This window comes from Xiphophorus maculatus, chromosome 12 (assembly GCF_002775205.1).
Source record: "Xiphophorus maculatus strain JP 163 A chromosome 12, X_maculatus-5.0-male, whole genome shotgun sequence".
Taxonomy (NCBI): Eukaryota; Metazoa; Chordata; class Actinopteri; order Cyprinodontiformes; family Poeciliidae; genus Xiphophorus; species Xiphophorus maculatus.
In genome coordinates, this window is record NC_036454.1 from 5,376,220 (window position 1) to 5,392,163 (window position 15,944).

The 15,944-nt window shown below is 38.5% G+C and overlaps 1 long non-coding RNA gene across 1 annotated transcript; it reads left to right on the forward strand.

Annotated features, from left to right (window-relative positions):
* Window positions 1–4,578: 4,578 nt before the first annotated feature.
* LOC111610343 lies at window positions 4,579–15,525 on the forward strand. The gene is made up of 3 exons (XR_002753610.1): window positions 4,579–4,627; window positions 6,077–6,330; window positions 13,989–15,525. It is a non-coding gene; the product is annotated as an uncharacterized LOC111610343 (long non-coding RNA).
* The last annotated feature ends 419 nt before the right edge of the window (window positions 15,526–15,944 follow it).

Below are 15,944 nucleotides of genomic sequence, written 5' to 3' on the forward strand. Positions count from 1 at the left end.
AAATCGACAGGTCAAAAGTATTCATGGGTCAAAAACGTAAAAACTCAATAAATAGAAATATTAAAATAGAATCAACCAAATAAAGTTGTCTGATTTTGTTGTTTTCGGTAGAACTTGGATGTTATTCATCGTAGATCTAAAACTTTAACATGATTTTGTATATTTTCTGTATTTAAAGAAATTTCATTTAGTTTTCTAATTCTCTTGGGCTTGATTGAACAAATTTATTCTGCTATAAAAAAATAATTGAGTCACTCTCTTTCAAAACACTTGTTATATTTAGCCAAGTTTAATTAATTAAATAAAAGCTGACTTAGGCACAGCAAAGTCGACTTTTCAGTAAAAGTCTTTACATTGAAGTTGAGGGCCACACAAAATCACTCCAACGGCTCTCAATGGCCCCCAGGCCACACTTTGGACCCCACTGCTTTGGATCAAGGCTAAAAACTCACCTGTTTTGAGGTATTTTTGAATAATTAATGAAATATTGACAAACAGATGTCTTTTGATGATTTTAGTGATGTGATTTGACAAAATGTACTGTTTGTTACTGGTGTATTTTTATGTTTTCGTGGTTTAAATCACTTTGAAGCGCCTTGTAGCTGAAATGTGCTACACAGATAAACCTGACTGGACTCCTTCATTCAAACTCCGGCTCCGTGTCTCTCCATGCAGCTCTGCCTCACCTTTAAGATCATATTACATTTACTGACGCCTGCATATAAATTTCCTCTGTCTCATCACACCCTCCCTTCTTCCCCACACTCAGGATGGCCTCTCCTCTGACTGATATTGGCTCATCATACTTAATCTAGGGTGAAATTTCCTAGTCTGTGCTAAATGACTTGCAGCCTTCACGAGAGAGAAGATATTTATTTTTCTCAGGGCTAATGACCTGTCCCCGGGACCCACCCACTGATGGTTATTTACTAGGGCCCAGATGCTTGGGCTCAAAATGAGTGGTAATGTCAGCGGGCGCCATCCCTCATCGGGAAACCCCCTGATTGAATCCGAGTGATCCCATTGACATTGACTCTGTGACTTTTAAGGCCATTACCTTCCACCGCCCACCATGATCACCTCATCATCTCCTCTGAGCTGACAGCTGATTAGCAACAAATTACTGACAGGAGGAAGGATCCCGCTCTTTGTGTGTGAGAGTCTTGGGCTTCCTCCTCCTCAGACACACGCAGAGTCGAACTCCCAGCGTGCAAAAAAATAATAGCTGCGTCTGAATGCGGCGATGTCCTCGCCATTACGCTTGGTGTGATGTAATAAGCGTCGACTGGAAATGCCAGCGTTTGCAAACAGCTGCTCCTCATTATGGAGGCCGATTCATAAAAACTAGGGGTGGGACTCGATTTAAACTTTTAATCAAGTTAATTACAGAGTCTGATTTATTAATTGCAATTATTTGGATTTTAATCAAACTATATATCAACAAATTTAGTAACATTTTCAATTCAAAATGCCTTTTTTTGCTCCAAAATTATTGAATTGATCAAATAGACAAATGTACGACAGCATGTTATGGCCATTGTAGATTTTTAAAAGATGTGTTAAAAGAATAATTTCCAGGAAAAAACTGAGATCAATCTCAGAAATTTTCTAGAAAAGAATCAGAAATTTCTGAGTTTGAAAAGTCAAAAATTTGAGTTCTCTTCCAGAATATTTTTGAGATTGTCAGATTTTTAAAAATTATTTCTCGCACAGTTTTTGACTTTTCAAACTCAGGAATTTATTATTTCTTTTCCAGAAAATTTCTGAGATTGATCTTCAATTATTTTTGTTTTGTTTGTTTTTTCTCACACATTTTTGACTTTGCAAAGTCAGAAATTTCTGATCTTTTCCAGAGAATTTCTGAGACTAATCTCAGAATTTCCGAGTTTCTACTCACATTTTTTGTCTTTTCAAACTCAGGTATTATTTTTTCTGAAAAATGTCTGATATTAATCTCAGAATTTTCAAGTTTTTTTCTCTCAAATATTTGACTTTTCAAACTCAGACATTTCTGATTCTTTTCTATAAATCTTTTCTGATTCTTCTTGTTAGAAATTTTCTAGCAATTAAGCTCAGAATTTCTGAGTTTTCCTTTGAAGAAACCTACTCCAGTGGGAAAGTTGTTCTAGAACAATATTTGTTCGTGGTGCTATTGATGCTGTGCTATGCAGTCACAGTTACCTAAAAAGTTTTTTTTTCTTCATAATCTTTACCGTTATCATAATAGTACCACAAAATATCCCAATTCCACCTACAACAATTCTGATGTGATCTGAAGATTCCTCTAAATGTTCAGATCTGCTGCCTTCCTCCCAAAGCATCAAAAAGCCCAGACTAGAAGGGAGATGGTCCATTTGCTGCCAACAGGATCCATTTTTAATGCTTTGGGAGAACTTAAAGCCCACTTTTAATTACAGATCTGTCCCAGCGTAGCAGGAGTCATGGATGCTGGCTCTGGGGCCTCGAAGGTGCTTTGGTTCTGATCCTGGGACGTTTGTGAGATGCTGGAGATGACAGCTGACCCTGAAGCTGAGAGTTCCTCAAGAACGGAGAAATCCCAGAAGTGGCTCTGAGGGGAGGATGGACTAGTCCTTCACTTGTGACGAACAGAGATAGAAGCGGCTGAAAAAGCACTTTCTGCTGGTTAATGAAGCTGATGGTCTCACGTGGGTCCCACTAGTGGATCTCTGTGAACGATCAGAGCAGATGACGATAAGAGATGCCGACACAGAAGGCTGTTTGTCACCAAACCACTGGCCTGGTTTCACATAAGATTGCTCTGATTAATTTATATGTTTTGTTATATTTCGCCATGTTACGTTAAGGGGATCCATTGTGCAAAATTTCCATTTTGCATATTTTTATACCTCCAATCGGCCAAAATGCTAAAAACAAACCACCCACCTGTTTTTTGGTAATAAATTAATGTTTTTTGGTGTCTTGAACCGTTTCAAAAACTTCCCGATTAGTAAGTCACATTCGATCTTACCTAGCAACCCAGGTGGAGCTCCAGCACATTTGGTCAGCTGGTCTTACAGCTGAATGTGCTGTACAATGGCTGCTGGAAAAACCAAGTGCTTTATTGTTGACTTACCATCCAGAAACCACTGGCTGCATTCTTCATCTATTATCGTTTTCTAATAGATGACTGCGTGTTTTTTAAAAACTCAATTGTTTGTAAAAGTTTTGTGTTTCTTTTTCTTGTTAAGTTCTTGTTCTTGTTAAGTATTGTGCAGGAAGCTGTTAAGTGTTCATTAGCATTCAAAGTTTATTGATCTTTGAGAGTGTGGTATTGTATTATGATGCTGTATTAGTTGAAAAGAGTCTCAAAACAACAATACTATCGTTTATCGCAATAACAATTTATCATCCAGCAAAATTTGTTATTGTGATCTATTTTCAACAGAGATTGCAAAAATATTTTTGTCTTTTTCTGTCAATTTAACAGTTTATAAAAGTTAGTAAAACACTGAAAACAAATCTAGAAGACAGTCGATGCCATTACACCATGTCTTTGTTATCCTGCTGCCCCTCTCTCTCTCTCTCTCCAGTGATGCATCGTTGTCGCTGTCGGGTGTCATGGAGGGGGGCGGGGCCGGGGCCTGGGGTCACCCTGGTCTCAGACCCGGTCTGTGGCCTCAGAGAAACTCAGTGTGTCCAAGACGGAGAAGAAGCCTCCCCTCCGGTGGTTTGGGTCGTGGTGGCGTGTCTGTCACTTAGCCTGGCTGACTCGCCCCTCTCTATCTCCATCTCTGTGCGACTGTCAGGATGGCAGATGACAGCGGGGGGCCATCAGGGGACCACAAGCTCTCAGTGAACCTCCATTCGCTGATCTCCATGGAGAATAGCCCCCACCAGCTGTATTTCAAGGCCGTCAAACTGCTGCTGTCACGACAAAGACCACGGCAACCAGGCGAGGCCTCTCCCATAAAACATCAAAAGCATGCACTGCAATGAAAACAAGCGAGGGAAGCGCGGAGGGAGGGGGGGCTTGTCAATCTGCACGGCCCCTCTTCTAAGTGACTGTAGCCCACCGCCACTACACTCAGCTTCCATGCCATTCATTTTTCATGCTGCGCTGTCGGTGATCCAAACTGTGCCATCCATTCTGCAGCTGACATGCCAAATGTCTGAGTTACCGCATAGCGCTGCACATAACAGAGCTGTCTGCGAAAAGTTTTATGATATGGAAATATGGTGAGAGCCTCTGTGATAAATGGACATAATGGGGCCAGAAGTAACGCCGAGCTGCTGTGGGCATCTGGGGCGTTTTTATCTTGAGACTAATACCTGAGTGACATGAGCTCATTCTTCCTGACACGCAAAGGTTGCCTTAAAAAAGCATTTATCGTGCTTGGGTCTTTTCAGATTTTGGGTAATAAAATAGTGTGTTTTCACTCCTGATAGTCTGGTAGAGTTGGTTGGATTTGAGACCAAAGTTGCAACATTTATTACATTTTCAGCTGCTGTAGTTCGCTTCCACACTGCACTGCCTCAAATGAGCCAAACACTTTGAAAAACCTGTTCCCCTCCTCACCTGTAGGGGCACTGCACCAAGAACCACTGAAGAAAACGACACAGAAACCTCTGAAGAAGACACTGAGCACAACTTCCTTCTTCAGGAAAGGTAAGCAAAGGAAGGGCGTCAGGTTTTAGCTGTTGTAGGATTTTTAGTTTGTGTTTGGTAAAATACCTTAAGCCATTTCTCCTGCTAGCATTAGACTCTCGTGTTTGTTTTGGTTGTATTTACCCAGAATGTGTGTCAGCTTCAGTCCGCTTCCTGCCTTTGGAACGGTCTCCAGTTCGTTTACATTTGTATAATAGTCTGGTAGACGAGGTTTGTTCGGGGACTAAAACTGCAAGATGTGGTTTGCTTTCACACTTCACTGTCAAACAAACCAAACTTCTTAAAAACCTGGTCCCCTCCTCGCCTGTGGGGGTGCTGCACCAAAATCTACTGAAGAGAGCGACACAAAAACCTCTGAAAAAAACATGAATACAACTTCCTTCTTCACAAAATGTAAACAAAAATGTATTAGCGTGAGATTTTAACCGTTTTCTTTTGTCTCCAAAAGAGAAATCCTAAAAATTTTATGGCACTCCATTTTTGTTTACATTTCTGAAGAAGGAAGTTGCGCTTCGTTTCTTCATGTAATTTCCTTCAGTGGGTTTTGGTGCAGCGCCACCATAGGTGAGGAGGGGAACAGGTTTTTCAAAGTGAGTGCAGTGTGAAAGCAAACCGCATCAGCTGAAAATGTAACAAAAGTTTCAATTCTGGTCCCTAATTAAACCAATTCCACCAAACTATAAGGTATGAAAACATCAAAGGCCTTAAAAATCTTTGTCCTATCAATTTAATAAGATATATTTTCAGAACAAGGTCATAATCGGTGGGGGGAAAAAAGCAGCATCCAGGTTTGTTAAGTCTCAATTTAATCTCAGCCTGAATGCTAAACACCTTATATAGACCACAATGTCTATAAGTGAGCTTGGTTCTTAAAGCTACAGAGAAGAACCACTCACCACGCTGAGAGATGGTGCATTATGTCCAGGCTGACACGTCAAGAGGCCCCAGATTAACGACTCCCCTGCACACACACCACCGTTCCCACCTCCGTTCCAGGGGCCACGCTCATTTACATAAACTGATAATCCTTGATAAGAATTTCCATTAGACAAAGGTGAAATGGATCAATTTCTGCTGCCAAGATAAATCTCACGTTTTACACCGACAGGGTCATTACACGAGCCACATTTCAGAAATAATGTATTTAAAAAGTCCGCCGATAGCGGCCATTTCCCGTTTTCCAATTACCTTTAAGAAAAGCTTATTCTGTGGACAATAAAGCACATTACGGCACAATATGATACAGTCCATAAAGATCAGCGTGTTTGATGAGAGGTTAGCGAAAGCTCAGCATATTTCGGCGGAGATGTCACAACCCCGTGGTTATCGCTGACACCTCGCTGTGCTCGCCATGCAAATGTCCTATTACGCCCAGTCCAAATAGATTAGGAGGCCTGTTCAGAAGTAAACAGTTTTTTCCCGTTTTTTTCCTTCTCTGTCTCCTTGCAGAGAAGGTGGGAGGAAATAAAGACGGCACGGGTGAGAGAGGAGGGGAGAAGATTGACAGGATAGAGAGGTGATGCCACCTGTACAGGGCAGGAAGAGAACGGAAAAAACTCATTAGTCTGCCTCCATCCCAATTCGCTGCTCTGACCTTGAGACATCCACGCCTCCCTCCAGGCTCAGCCCAGTCAGGACTCCTCGGATCAACCCCCACCTTCATCGCCAGCATCTCCTAATTCAGCTGCAGCCATTTAATGAAGGTATTGCCAGCCGTTTTTCTGTCTTTATCTTGTGTCATCCTTTTTTTGCATTCCTGAAACTTGCAAGATGCATTTGAGGACCGTTTAGTTTTATTTATATCCTAATCAGTTTTTAGGTGTGTTTGTTAGTTATTATTAGTTAATTATTTTTACGTTTTTATTAGTTGTAGTAGTTTTAGTTTATTCATACTTTTGCCGAATTCAAAAAGGTCAAAGTGTTGTGATTATGTTTACATCAATTGTGAAAGGAATACTCAGCAGAAGATGTTTAAAAAAATTATTCAAATATTGTTGAACAACCAACTCACCCTGGTGTTTTCTCCCAACTCACCATTTTGTGAACTAACATACGGATTATGGAGTGCCAAAATTTGCTGACAGCTGATGTAAGCTACTTGTGTGGAGGGAAAAAAAGATCAATTTCACATCAATTGGAAGGCTAACCAATGGATTCATGAACACAAAAATGAAATATATACAGCATATATATAAGTATATAGTTAGTTATAGTTTTTACCTATTAATTACCATTTTTATTTCACTTCACAAAGATGTTCTCTATTTCAGACTTTGATATTCCATTAGTTTTAGTTCACTATAATAACCTTGCTGAGAACCGCTCTCCATTTTGTTTAACACTGTTTAATAGATTTTTTTAAAAACACAAAAGAGAGTTGGTGTAGCTATGATACAAGTTGAAGTGTGAAGAGCTTAAAGCTGCAGCATGTAACTTTTATAAAAATATGTTTTTTAACGTATTTGTTTCAACTCTAACTATGATAGTTAGATGCGTATGAGACAGATAATCTGTGAAAAAATCAATCTCTGCCTTCTCCCAGTTCTACCAGTGCTAACTAACTTCAGAAACACACAGCTTGGTCGGAAACAGCCAATCAGAGCCAGGCGGAGGATTGTCTTGGTGCTGTCAATCAAGCTCATGTACGCGCTGCTCATAGCCTTTCTCTTGCTCCCTGCTATGATAGAGCTTCTCCCCGTCAGCAGTCTGTCATGAATGCTAAAGCTAGTTAGCATTGCCAGCAATAACGGTGGATAAATGTCTTTCCTGAAGCATTGAGTTGTTTCTCCGCTATTAGCACATTTAGCAGCTTGTACACAAGGGTGAGTGATAGCACTAAGTCCCTCCTTCTGGTTCTGATTGGTTGGTTTTTGGTGGGGAGCAGCAATTTCTTTCAGACTGCAATAGTAGCTCAGGTAAGAGGTGGAGGCTACCGATCTTTTCACAGGTTATCTGTTTCTTATTATACTGTTACGACATAATGACAGTTAACAAATTTTATTTTTTATACAAGCTAAATCTTGCAGTTATAAGGAATTAATGCTTTATTTATTTTTTAAAAATGTGAAGAGCTTAAAGGGAAAAAAAACAAAGAAACAAAAAAAAACTGGATGGAAAAAGGGAATAATTAAAAAAATAATTTCCAGTTGAAAGTGAGATTTTCTTTCAGGAGATCAAGTTTATTTGCTATACAAATAAATTTGGCTTTAGATTTATTATAAATCCAGTTTTGCAGAATATATTGCTTTCTTAAAAATAGTAGCATCCACTCAGCTGAAATTAAAGAACTGTTAAGAAATATTAATAGAGGACTATTAAATATTTCTATGTTAAGTCAATCCTATCCTACACCAATGCAGAGTTAGAGAAGACCTAGATGTCCTGGATTTTATGGGAAAATATTCATTTCAGTTGTTGGATACTTGGATTTGAAAAAAATTACTTGTCTACTAGTGAGTTTAGCATCTTCCAGTTTTTAACAAGTAAAGTGAAATGGCCTTATTGACTTATGAGCTGACAGGTTACTGATCGACTTCTCTCAGTTGCTGCTTCTCCAAACCTCCAGTATGAAAACTTCTCTCCCTCCACAAAAACAGGAGATTCCTGCAGATAGGAGAGCAGAAACAAAAGAAATCAGCTGCAGATATTTCCTCTGTCCCTCCAGCTGCCTCCCCCTCCAACGCCAGCAGACATGAAACCCATTATCGTGATGAAATCTGAGGTAGCGCCCATTAAAGTGTGGCTGCAGATCTTCAAAATGTTTCCGCACTTCGACATTTTTCTGACAGCAGGTTTGGAGCGAACCCTTAGAGAAAAAAAAAAAATTATTTATCAATAGACTTTTATCTGCTTGTCCATTTTTCATCATGTGGGTGTCCCAATCCTCCATTTAAATAATCATAGCCTCAATTATTACCAGGATTTAAAGCACTAACTTTTAATAAATCATGTATGATTGCTGCGTTCCTCATGCAGTTTTGGAGATTCTCATGTCTCCATGAGCTACCATAGCGCCCCCCGCAGCTTTCAGAGTGAAACAAAAGCTTCCTTTAGCTGTGTGACTCATGGCTCTGCAGCTGTGAGTCTTTTGTTTCAGCCACACAGCGAAGGAGTGACAACAAACAACTGGGTCCAGTCTGTGATCCGCTGCCTGAGAATCACTGAGCTGCTCATTCAGACGTTTAGTCTCACACAAACACAACCTTAGCAGCATTTTTTCAAAGTGTGTAACTTTATTATAAAGAAAGCCAACCTTTTAATAAAAGTGAAGATGATGTGAAGATTATTTATTGGTTTACGAGGGTGTAAAGCACAAGAAAAATCTAATTTTTCCAGTTTCAATGTTAAAAAGTAGACGCCCAGAGCAGCAAATTGAACTCGTAATCCTGATCCGTGGATTCTGTCGTCGTTACTGTACTGTTTCTGCTCCACGCTGACGGACAGATTAGATTCATCAGCTTTCTGCTGCTTAATGTCAGGCAGCTCAGATTGTTCAGTGGGTGGCCTTCTTCTGACGGCCACTGCAGGTACAGAGTGACCTCTAAAGGAAGAGGCTGGAACTGCAGCCTCTCCTCCTACAACAGCTCCGATTCTTAAAAAAACAGACATCATTTAGATAAAACTCGTTTTCATTTTGGGTCATATCACGATCATGAGTGTGTACAAGGTCTGGGTGAGACAAGATGTTCTGACAAAACCCCTTAAGAAACTAAAACATTAAAAATTGGTGTCTGAATTCAGTGAGTACTAATTAAAATGTAATTAACATCTTTTCACATTGATTTTGTAATTATGTGTTATTGGAAGACATGATTAACAATACCTAAAAAATTAACTAGAAAAATTGAAAATAGCATACATAAAAAAAAAGTAAATAAATATCAATTATTCGCACTTCAGTTGATCAATCCTAATTAAAGTGTCCAAAATTTCCCTATATCCATGATTTGTCACTTTTGTTATCTGAAGTTGTTAAATTTAAACCGGTACAGACAGGAAGTGTTAAATAAAAACAAACACCCGACTTCAGTCTTCTTGTGTTCACGTACTGATCAAACTGTGTTGCCATTGCGCTTCCAGTCGTGTCACCAGAGAAACTCGTTATCCCATCTTTGCCATCACTGTTACTGATGTATAAAAAAAAACTAAAACAAATAAATAAACAATTCTTAGCCTGGTGGGGAGCAAGTAAAGCCTGGAGGCCCGCCAGGCTTATTGAGCACCATGGGAAACTGCGGTAAATGTGACTTTTTGTTAGTCGCCACATTGATCACAGTTTGTAAGTTGAGACTGAGGCTGCTGTGTAAAAGTAAAGAAACACTGCCACCTGTAGGTGGGAGTTAGTTCTTCCTTAAATCCAACGTTTTTGATCATTTTTGCAGAAAATTAGCAAGAAACTCACATTAACGCATTAATGTGAAAAAAAGTGAGGACCCGTTGATTTTGTGCAAACTTCCATGATCGTAAATTTGTGAAAAACTGGAGGGACAGAGTGATGTAGTTTGGCGTCTGGAATCTAGAGGGCCACATAAGAAGCTACGGCGGGCCAGATTTGGCCCGTGGGCCTTGAGTTTGACATACGGGCTTGATTGATTTATATTAATCTGGTTGGTAAGATTTTAATTAACCTAATTTAAAGTGTTTGTTTCTTTCTTTATTCATTTCTTTTCTAATTCCTTTATTTCTTTTTCTTTCTTTCCTCCTCTCCTTAGAATAGAAATATAATTAATACATATTTTTAAAAAGGAGAAAAACTGATAAAATAATCTTTGTCAGGTTTTTAGTCCTGTTTTTGATGTAACTAAGCTTGTTTATATTTTCTACTTTATCCTTATTTATTCCATTAGATCTCAAAGAAATGACCATTTCTAATAATAAAATGCAGACATCAAAGCTTGATACATATTTGTAAAATATTTAAGTAAACACTTTGTAGAATTATTTGCCTATAGGATATATTTGTAAATTATTTTTAATTTATGAAATAAAATGTAGAATTTAACATATTAAATAAAAATCTAATTAAATTTAAATGCATTTATTACCACAGCTGCATTCTAGGGTGTTTTTTTTTTTTACCATTGCTGACAGTTTTCTAACCTGAAAACAAACTTCCATCTCTGGTCAGGTGTTTTGGGCTGAATTAAAATATGCCATACAGCTTCTGATCGCTACATGTCACAATCATGAAAAACCTCTCCAGGTTACAAAATAAAATAATAAAAAGAAAAATCCACAATTACATTGTTTTTAAAATCTAAATCTTCTTTGCAAAAGTCAGGAAAACTAATCTGCGTTGTGTGTAGCTCTGCAGAAAGAGGATAACTGACGGCGCATATGCAGCTGCAATCTTTGCAGAGTTTTGTAATAAAGGGCTTATTTCGGCATCACTCCGAATGTAAGGGAAAGAAATTACCAAGCAGACATCGTTCTTGTGTCATTAAGCTTAGTTTCTCTGAGTGATGAGGATGAGCTTTCTGTTGTTGATCCATTAAGGATTACCACTAAGTTTCGTCCAGCCGCAAAAAAGTGCAACACACGACGGAGCTGTAATCCCATTCCCAACAGCAGCGAAGTGTCCTGAAGCCACCACTCTGCCCTTCTCCGTAATCCCTCCGCTGCTGTAAAAGAAGAAGAAAAAATTGTTTTTCACTTTTCCTTTGCGCTCGCAGCAGGAATTAAAAGTCAAAGAACCAGATGTATCTTCTAAGACTAAAAAAAGTACACGGAAAATCTGCGGATTAAGATTAATGCCTTTCAATATTGTTACACAGATGAAACTTTGCCCAAACAAACAGAAAGCAGGAATGTCATTTCATTCCCAGAAAGCGCTCAGTGGGCCAGATGCTTCAAGGATAAATTCAGATATTAGTACTCCAGCATTTGTCCATGCAGACATTTCACTTTTAGTTTTTAGTCGGATTCAGAAACAAAGCTTCTCGGTCCGACTTTATATATCAACGTGGTTGGCTGTTGTTGACTTATTTATCCAAAAGGCAAACTTTTATTTGGAAAAACAAAGAGTTTCCTGAAAATTTGAGAAGGAATTTTGTTCTTACTTTGATTAATTCACCAACAAAAGAAGAATCTGCTGAGCTGATGAAGAACAAGTCATGGTTGCTATGGCGACTCCATAGCAACCATGGTTTGGTTCAGTTACCATGAATTTGGTGCTGATGGATAGAAAGAATAGAATAGAATATATTTTGATTCCTTAGTGGAAATTGCTTATTAGTTGACAAGCTACTCCATCTAAGGTGTTAAATATTAACGATACAAATAAAACCATAAGAAATTAAGTTTCCAAAATATAAACATCTCTGGAAAAAATTGAGCCCACTGCACTGAACCCCATTGAAAACCTCGTGGTTGTTCCACCAAATATGGATTTCTGAACTCTTCCAGAGTTAAAACATTAGTATTGCTGTTTCTAAATGAATATGAATTTGTTTTCTTTGCATTATTTGAGATCTGAAAGCGCTGCATCTTTTTTGTGATTTTGACCTTTTCTCCTTTTCTGCAAATAAATACAAAATGTTTGCTTGGAATTTCGGAGACATGTTGTAAGCAGTTCATAGAATAAAAGAAGTGGTCTTTTAATTTTTCCCAGAGCTGTATATATACCTAAGAGTGATGTAAGTAATTCAATATGACTGGATATAAATAAATAAGTAAATAAATTAAAAACAAGCATGCAAATATGTTAATCTAAAAATAATCTATAAATGAGTGCAGAGAAAATTAGATTCAAGTTACTCAGACGAGGGAAGCCCACAGCATTACTTTATTCATCTCATTTAAGCCTCAAGCAAACAATGACTGTGCAAAATCTGCAAGCCGTATGGAAAAAAATGAAGTTTGAATTAAATTATGTCTGTAGAGTTTTATGTCAGTGCAGAAGGTTGTTACTCCTAGTCTTAAAGAAAATGTGATCGGAAACATAATGGGAGTAAATTTGAGCTGCAAACTTTAAACTCTGGAGTTGTTTGACAGAAACCCGTCAGTCCTGCAGCTCTGGGAGACTCTCTGCGTTTTAATATTTATATTGTATATGTAGAGAAAAAACAGCAGTTATGAAAGTAGTTCAAGCCCAAATAATGAATTTCTGAATATTTCACAGGGTCACACTCTAAGCTGAATATTCTGGGACAGAAGTTTAAAACTTTTGAACTATAGCTGTGTTTAAAAAAAAAAAGAAGCAGCTATCAAAAGTAAACCTCAGATAAGGTCCAGCTGTTAAAGTTGAAACCTTTTTGAGCTACGATTTTCCAAAGACCGTTAGATTTTCTCACCCATTCACCAAAACCTCCTGATAGTCTGGGATTTTTCTGAATCTTGTAAACAGAGTCTGACATCATGCTACTGGTTGTCTTGATATGTTTATTGCATAAATCTTTCCAACACTGTGGAAACTGGACATTATGACAGAAACAGAAGAAACAAACACTCTAAATAATAAGTCTGCTTCCGCTGCAAAAACTAAAATTCTTAACAAGTATTTTTGTTCAAATATGTTAGACAAAACTTCAAATAAGACAAAACTAACTTACAAGTAATTTTTCAGCAAGATATAGGAGCTTGTTTTACGTTGGTAATAAGTTCTTAATATTGATTAAAAGTACTAGTTTAACTGGCAAATTATTTAACCTAATACAACACATTTTTCCTAAGTTATAAGTTAAATAATCTGCCAGTGGAACTTGTACTTCATCAAAATTAAGGAAATATTTACTTAAAGCAATTTCCTATGTAGTTTGTTTTACATCCAGTGTACACTGCAAATATTCTTGGTAAGATTTGGTGTTTTTGCCATGTCAGTTCTTTCAAATCAGCACATTTAATGAAACTATACACAATTTCAGAGTCTTACTAAGTAAAATTGCAAAAGAGCAGAGAAAAAAAATTATCTTTGAAAACTAAACTGGTACATTAGTGAAGAAATTAGTGTTTGTACTAATTTCTAGTACAACCTCAACTTTCATGGTCATACGAGCTGGTAGTAAAATCGTTAAGTAGCCAAATTCCTGATTTGTTTCAGATATTCACATCAAACTGAATCTGTTTGGCTTCAAGTGAATCTCAAAGGACAGGCGTCTGATGTGGATGCCTACTTGAAAAACGTATTTTTTGATAACAAATTTTCCTGGACGATAAATTGTTCCAGACGTTATTGCGATAAACGATAATATTGTTGCTTTGCTGCGTCTTTTCTTGCCAAACATCTGCATATTTGTGCATTATTTCCTCAGCAGGTGATGTCTGTTTCTAAATGTGTTTCTCAGGGTGGTCCTTTTCAGGAACACATCAGCAGAATATTTTCACACTCTTCCTCCTCCTCCTCTTTCTCGTCTCTCTGCGGCAGACTGAGTTCACCCCCCACTCTGCGGGAAGAGCAAAGAGCTGTCCGCAGCGTTTTGTGTCAAGGCCTGGAGCGCGGTCCTCGATGCGAAGAGGAGAGAACGGGAGAGGAAGAGAAACTCTGTGTGACACTGAGGCATGGAGGAGGAGGAAGAGGAAGGCGAGGCCGCATCAGGAGGTTGTCGAGCCACATCCAAGTGTCAGGGTCCCGAAATAGTGGCGAGCGACAAGCAGACTGAAGACACCAAACAAACAACAGCTCTCAGATCGAGTAAACATCGGCTAACACTCGGGACGCGACAAACTGTGAAGCCTCCCTCTGTCTTCCGGTCCTGCTAATCAGATCCGCGGAGAAAGCAACCGGAGAGGACACTGGTCCTGCTAGAGGAGGCCTCTGCTGCCTCTCTTCTGTTCTGGCCGGGGTCCTCGAAGGGAAAAAAAACAAAAAAACACTGACAAGCTCAGTGTGGACACAGAGGACAGAGTCTCGTCTCCAGCAGATGTCTCGTGGCGCAGACTATAAATAAAGCCAATGAGAGCAGCCGGCTGCTGACGCGCGCCTGAGCGACGCTGCATTCACTTTGCAAACGGCTCAACTAGAGAACACAGCTTTTTAACTAAAGTATCGATCTTTAGTTTCTCAAGCCGATACTTAACCTCTATATTCAGGCTGGATCTGCTGGAGGTTTCTTCCTCTAACAAAAAAAGAGTCATTCCTTTCTACTGTCGCCATCTGCTTGCTCAGGGTTGCAGCTAACAATTATTTTAGTAATCAGTTAATCAACTTAAAAATTGGCACATAGATTTTGCATTTAACCACTTAAGCCTGTCTTATACTATTTAAACTGACCTGGACATGTAACAGATCAACACTGAATCGTTTTTGTTCCAAATGAGAAAATGAAAAAACAAACTTGCAGCTGGAAAGCTTTGAAAATAGTATGCAGTGCTACTTCTGTCATGTTTAATGTCTGCTGTTTGCTGTAATGTGCAGCCAACTCAAAGTGACTCCAACATCTGTGAGAAGATGCGCGACATCCAGTGCGTTTAATATCGCAGCGTGGGCCTTTAACTGTGGAAGAGGAGCGCACCACTGTGGCGTTGTGTTCAGCTGATGACCCTGACAGTCCCAAAGGACGTTGGTAGCCTGGAGGCTTGTCTGCCTCCATTTAAACCCGTCTGACGGCGCCTTATTTGGATTGGACAGACATCCAGCTGCAATTAAAACACATTTGTTTTTAGTGTTGGGGATGAAAACGTTCAGGAAGTGAGCAGTTTGCAAAGCAATAATTGAGTTCACAACGACTATGTCTGCTTGTAAGGAGCAGCAATCAGATTGTTACTGGAGTAGAGATCAGACAAGAAGACAGGATAAATACTGAGAAATACGGATCAGAACGACTTCCCAGATGTCAAACAATTTTCTTAAACTCAGAGGACTAAGAGCTTAAATATGACGCAGTTTTAGGGTCAATATGGTTTAGTTGTATTTCATTGTGACTTTTTGTACAATTCTGTTTTAATCTGCCTTTGGGGTGTGTTTGCTAGTTTTAATTTAATTAATAGTTAAATATGTTTTGTGCTTAGTTTTTATGTGTTAGTTTAATCATACTTTGGTTAATTTTTAGGTACACAGTTTAAAAAAAAGGTCAAAATATTGTATTGCATTTGTGTATACATTGGTTGGGTAATGAAAATACAATTGTCTAAAAATATATGTTGATTCTGGAGTTTTCTCTCAACTTTTGCTGTCGCCATTTTGCGGACAAGCTTAAATGCCACCAAGGAGGATTAGGAGTGCCGTAATTTGCCAACAGCTGATGTAAACTAAAGTCAAAAAGCTAATACTAATAAGGTTAAGGGGAATTATATCTATAATTTCAACATGTTATAATTAGTTTTATAAACGCACAATATAGTTGCAAAGTTAGTTAGCGTTTTCCTAATTACGGTTTTTATT